Genomic DNA, 6,829 nt, shown 5'->3' with positions numbered 1-6,829 from the left:
CTTGGTGGTTTCTTCCGGACTTTTCTAGAACCTTCTAGAACCTTCCATAGAACCTTCCGCGACATTTTAATTCACATAAAATGACATCCTATATATGAATCTTATTCTCCGGACCATTCCGGAACTCCTCGTGATGTCCGGGATCTCATCCGGGACTCCGAACAAATATTCGAACTCCATTCCATATTCAAGTACTACCATTTCAACATCCAACTTTAAGTGTGTCACCCTACGGTTCGTGAACTATGCGGACATGGTTGAGTACTCACTCCGACCAATAACCAATAGCGGGATCCGGAGATCCATAATGGCTCCCACATATTCAACGATGACTTTAGTGATCGAATGAACCATTCACATACAATACCAATTCCCTTTGTCTCGCGATATTTTACTTGTCCGAGGTTTGATCTTCGGTATCACTCTATACCTTGTTCAACCTCGTCTCCCGACAAGTACTCTTTACTCGTACCGTGGTATGTGGTCTCTTATGAACTTATTCATATGCTTGCAAGACATTAGACGACATTCCACCGAGAGGGCCCGGAGTATATCTATCCGTCATCGGGATGGACAAATCCCACTCGTTGATCCATATGCCTCAACTCATACTTTCCGGATACTTAATCCCACCTTTATAGCCACCCATTTACGCGAGTGGTGTTTGATGTAATCAAAGTACCTTTCCGGTATAAGTGATTTATATGATCTCATGGTCATAAGGACTAGGTAACTATGTATCGAAAGCTTATAGCAAATAACTTAATGACGAGATCTTATGCTACGCTTAATTGGGTGTGTCCATTACATCATTCATACAATGATATAACCTTGTTATTAATAACATCCAATGTTCATGATTATGAAACTAATCATCCATTAATCAACAAGCTAGTTAAGAGGCATACTAGGGACTCTTTGTTGTTTACATATCACACATGTATCAATGTTTCAGTTAATACAATTATAGCATGGTATATAAACATTTATCATAAACATAAAGATATATAATAACAACTTTTATTATTGCCTCTTGGGCATATCTCCAACAGTCTCCCACTTGCACTAGAGTCAATAATCTAGATTACATTGTAATATACCTAACACCCATGGCATTCTGGTGTTGGTCATGCTTTGCTCTAGGGAGAGCTTTAGTCAACGGATCTGCTACATTCAGATCAGTGTGTACTTTGCAAATCTTTACTTCTCCATCTTCGATGTACTCGCGAATCGAGTGGTAACGCAGCTTGATATGCTTCGACCTCTTATGTGACCTTGGCTCTTGTGCATTGGCGATGGCACCCATGTTATCACGAGTAAATGATTAATGGGTCCAATGCACTAGGAACCACACCGAGCTCTACAATGAACCTCTTCATCCATACCGCTTCGATGAAGCCTCCGAAGCCGCTATGTACTCCGATTCCGTTGAAGACTTCGCCACCGTGCACCGCTTCGAGCTTGCCCAGCTTATCTGCAGCACCATTCAATATAAACACGTACCCGGATCGTGACTTAGAGTCATCGGGATCGGTGTTCCAACTTGCATCGGTGTAACTTGTTACAACGAGCTCTTGGTCACCTCCATAACAAAGAAACATATCCTTAGTTCTTTTCAAGTACTTCGGGATATTCTTGACCGCTGTCCGAGTGCTCCATTCCTGGATCACTTTGATATCTGCTAGTTAAACTAACGGCATGCGCTATATCCGGTCTTGTACATAGCATGGCATACATAATAGAGCCTACTCGCCGAAGCATAGGGGATCTGATTCATCCTTTCTCTTTCTTCTGCCGTAGCTGGTCCTTGAGTCTTACTCAAGACCTTGCCTGGTAACATAGGTAAAAACCCTTTCTTACTTTCGTCCATTCTAAACTTCTTTAGAATCTTGTCCGAGTATGTACTCTGTGATAGCCCTATTAGGCGTCTTGATCTATCTCTATAAATCTTGATGCCTAATATATACGATGCTTCACCAAGGTCTTTCATTGAAAAACTGTTATTCAAATAACCTTTTACATCTGCTTAATAGTTCTATATCATTCCCAATCAATAATATGTCATCTACATATAATATCAGGAATGCTATAGAGCTCCCACTCACTTTCTTGTAAATACAGGCCTCTCCATGACACTGTATAAACCCGAAGTCTTTGATCACCTTATCAAAACGTCGGTTCCAACTTCTTGATGCTTGCTTCAGTCCATAGATTGAACGCTGAAGTTTGCATACTTTGTCAGCATTTTTAGGCTCGACAAAACCTTTGGGTTGTACCATATACAACTCTTCCTCAATGTCTCCATTAAGGAATGCTGTTTTGACATCCATCTGCCAAATCTCATAATCGAAAAATGCAGCTATTGCTAACAAAATCCTCACAGATTTTAGCTTCGCTACGGGTGAGAAAGTCTCATCGTAGTCAACTCCTTGAATTTGTCGAAAACCCTTTGCGACAAGTCGAGCTTTATAGACGATAATATTACCATCGGCATCTGTTTTTCTCTTGAAGATCCATTTATTCTCGACAGCCTTTCGGCTATCGGGTAAGTCTACCAAAGTCCATACTTTGTTATCATACATGGATCCCATTTCGGATTTCATGGCTTCTTGCCATTTGTTGGAATCTGGGCTCATCATCGCTTCTTCATACGTCGCAGGGTCCTCATCATTGTTATCCACAATCATGACATTTAGACAAGGATCATACCAATCGGGAGTGGCACGTTCCCTTGTCGATCTGCGAGGTTCAGTAGTTTCCTCATTCGAAGTTTCATGATCATTATCATTAGCTTCCTTTGTTGCCTGTGTAGGCGGTACAGGAACAACTTCCGGTACTACGCTACTCTGATCAACGAGTAAAGATTCATCAATTTCATCGAGTTCTACTTTTCTTCCAGTCACTTCTTTAGTGAGAAATTCTTTCTCAAGAAAGGTTCCGTTCTTAGCAACAAAGATTTTGCCTTCGGATCCGTGATAGAAAGTGTACCCTATAGTTTCCTTAGGGTATCCTATGAAGACGCATTTCTCCGCTTTGGGTTCTAGCTTGTCCGGTTGTAACTTTTTTACATAGGCTTCGCAACCCCAAACTTTAAGGAACGACAGACTTAGGTTTCTTATTAAACCATAATTCATACGGTGTCGTTTCTACGGATTTTGATGGTGCTCTATTTAAAGTGAATGCGGCTGTCTCTAATGCATAACTCCAAAATGATAAAGGCAAATCAGTAAGAGACATCATAGAACGAACCATATCTAAGAGAGTTCGATTACGACGTTCGGATACACCGTTTCGTTGTGGTGTTCCCGGCGGTGTCAATTGTGAAAGTATTCCGCATTTCTTTGAATGCATGCCAAACTCATAACTCAGATATTCACCTCCACGATCAGATCGTAGAAATTTGATCTTCTTGTTACGTTGATTTTCTACTTCACTTTGGAATTCTTTAAACTTCTCGAAAGTTTCGGATTTATGTTTCATGAAATAGATATACCCATATCTACTCGGATCATCCGTGAAGGTTAGAACATAACGATAACCACCGCGCGATGCTACACTCATTGGTCCGCACACATCGGTATGTATGATTTCCAATAAGTCGGTAGCTCGCTCCATCATACCGAGAAAATGGAGTCTTAGTCATTTTTCCCATTATACATGCTTCGCATCTATCAAGTGACTCAAAGTCAAGTGATTCAAGTAATCCATCGAGTATGAAGTTTCTTCATGCGTTTCACTCCAATATGACCAAGACGACAGGTGCCACATATAAGTAGAATTATCATTCAATTTAATTCGCTTAGCATCAATGTTATGTATATGTGTATCACTACTATCGAGATCTAACGAAATAAGCCATTCTTTTGTGGTGCTCGACCATAAAAGATATTATTCATAAAAATAGAACAACCATTATTCTCAGACTTGAATGAATAACCGTCTTGCATTAAACAAGATCCAGATATAATGTTCATGCTCAACGCAGGTACATAATAACAATTATTTAGGCTTAATGGTATGCTGATTATGCTAACTTTATTGTTTCCAAGTACTTGCCTCCAACCTTTTCAGCTCAGCAGAGGAGGAAATTCTTTTATGACTTGAGGCATTATTTTTGGGATGACCCACACTTATATAAAGAAGGAGTGGATGGTATTATGCGAAGGTGTGTTCCCGAATATGAACAACAAGAGATATTGAGTAAATGTCATGGCGGTGCTTATGGAGGACATCACGCCGGAGATAGAACCGCGCAAAAAGTTCTACAATCAGGTTTTTATTGGCCAACTCTCTTCAAAGATGCAAGGAAGTTTATTTTATCTTGTGATGAATGTCAAAGGGTTGGTAATATCTCCAGACGCAATGAAATGCCTATGAATTATACTCTTGTTATTGAACCGTTTGATTGTTGGGGATTTGACTTCATGGGACCTTTTCCCTCTTTAGAAGGTAACACGCATATACTTGTTGCTGTTGATTATGTCACTAAATGGGTGGAAGCCATACCTACAAAAAGTGCTGATGGTGAGACCTCTTTAAAAATGCTTTTAGATATTATTTTTCCTAGATTTGGAGTTCCTAGATATATTATGACTGATGGAGGTTCTCATTTTATTCATGGAGGTTTTAGAAAGACTCTTGCTAGGTATGGTATTAATCATAGAATTGCTTCCGCTTATCACCCTCAAACTAGTGGTCAAGTAGAATTATCAAATAGAGAAATTAAATCTATCTTGCAGTAAGACCGTTAATAAATCTAGAAAGAATTGGGCTAGTAAATTGAAAGACGCACTATGGGCTTATAGAACTGCTTATAAAAACCCCATGGGAATGTCGCCTTATAAAATGGTTTACGGAAAAGCTTGTCATTTACCTTTAGAACTAGAACACAAAGCTTATTGGGCTGTTAGAGAGTTAAATAAAGATCCTAAACTTGCCGATAATAAGAGGTTGCTGCAATTAAGTTCTCTAGATGAATGGAGAAGTGAAGCTTATGAAAATGCTAAACTCTTTAAAGAAAAAGTTAAAAAATGGCATGATAGAAGGATTATCAAAAGAGAGTTTAATGTTGGGGATAAAGTCCTATTGTATCGGTCTCGTCTCAGACTCTTTGCAGGGAAATTACTCTCAAAATGGGAAGGACCGTATGTTGTTGAGGAGGTGTATCGTTCCGGAGCAATTAAAATTAGCTCTCTCCAAGGCAATGCTACGCAGGTGGTGAATGGACAAAGACTCAAGCATTATATCTCAGGTGATTCTTATAATGTTGATGTTGATATATTCAAGTGGAAACACCGGAGGCTTTCATCAAAGGACAAATTGACAGTCCGCCAGAACTCGACTTTGAATAGGTAACAGTACGGGTAATGAAAAGTTCGCGATTTACTTTCCGAACAATATTTTTGCTGTTTTTGGAAAATATGAAAAATTACGAGATCGAAACGGAGTGGAAAAGACGCACGAGGGCGTGGCACCACAGGCCGGCGCGGGCCCCAGCCTGGCCGCGCCGACCTATGGTGGCACCGCCTCGTCGCCCCTTTCCGACTCTGGTTCGACCTGGTACTTTCCGTTTGTTCTGAAATTTTTTATTATAAAATCCCCCGGACCCCTGGAGGTCCGTATATCGTTTTCTCGACGTGTTTTGTTTCAAGTCTGTTTCGCCAGGATTTGTTTCGGATTTAGAGCCATCATGTCTTCGTCGGGAACTCCGAAGGACAGCTCCTGCAAGGATGTTGGTAACTTGTACATGGAGGAGCTGAGGATGCACCCAAAGGAGTTGATGCTCGTCGAGGGAAAACTGCAGATCAAAGATGTTCAGGGTCCCAAAGGCGAAGGAAGTTTGGAAGACAGGATGGAGAAGCTAGAACAAGAGGTCTTCAATTACAAGAAGATGGCCGAGCGTGAAGTGGATATCTTCCACAAGATTGTGTCTGAACTCATTGCTGAACACGAGAAGGAAACTGCAAAGCTATGGGGCGACATCCTCTCACTTCACGACACCACCAACAAACTCCAAGCTCAACTCTATGACATTCATAATCAGAATTGTGAGTATGAAAACAGGTTTAAACATATAAGTTGTGCTTGCTAGTTTCGGGATTCCCGAGACCAAGATGTCATTTGTTGATGGAGAGCCTCTATCTTGGAAGTCTGAAGACGGGAATTCATCACCACCATCGCCAAAGGAGTAATTCATCATCGGTATTGGCATCCCCTTGGTTTATTCCAAGCTTGGGGGAGTGCCGCGGTATCACATCATCATTACCTTTTACTTTCTACTATCAAGTAGTGTCATATCATGAGTAGGGAACTTATCGTATAAGATGGGTTGCAGTGTGGAAGTATCTCTCCTTTAGTTTGTCTATGTATCCCTTGGTGTGAGTTATCGTTATGGAATATTAATGAGAAGTCTTATCATTTACTTATTACACACCTTATTTTAGTTTGCAATTTCTACTATATGATTGATCTTGATTTTAGTATTGGTACCACTTTGGGAGTATTGAGTAAATCTATTTGGTTTTGGCAAACTTAGCAATGGTCAATAGCAACAACACTTTGAGTTCAAGAAGAATAGAGGAAATACATGTAGAAGATGTTATTATCTTTCTTATCAGTTCTTTGCTTAGTATTCTAGAGTTAAAACTGTTTGTGCTTACAAGTAAGATGCATGATTGGTTCTATCACATGTATATTTGTTTGTTTCCCTCAACTCCTATGCTTGCTAATTAACCTTGCTAGCCAAAGACCTGTACTGAGAGGGAATACTTCTCGTGCATCCAAACCTGAACCCAAACCTATGCCATTTGTGTCCACCATATCTACCTAC

This window comes from Lolium rigidum, chromosome 3 (assembly GCF_022539505.1).
Source record: "Lolium rigidum isolate FL_2022 chromosome 3, APGP_CSIRO_Lrig_0.1, whole genome shotgun sequence".
Classification (NCBI taxonomy): domain Eukaryota; kingdom Viridiplantae; phylum Streptophyta; class Magnoliopsida; order Poales; family Poaceae; genus Lolium; species Lolium rigidum.
Note: the sequence above shows the minus strand (reverse complement) of the source record.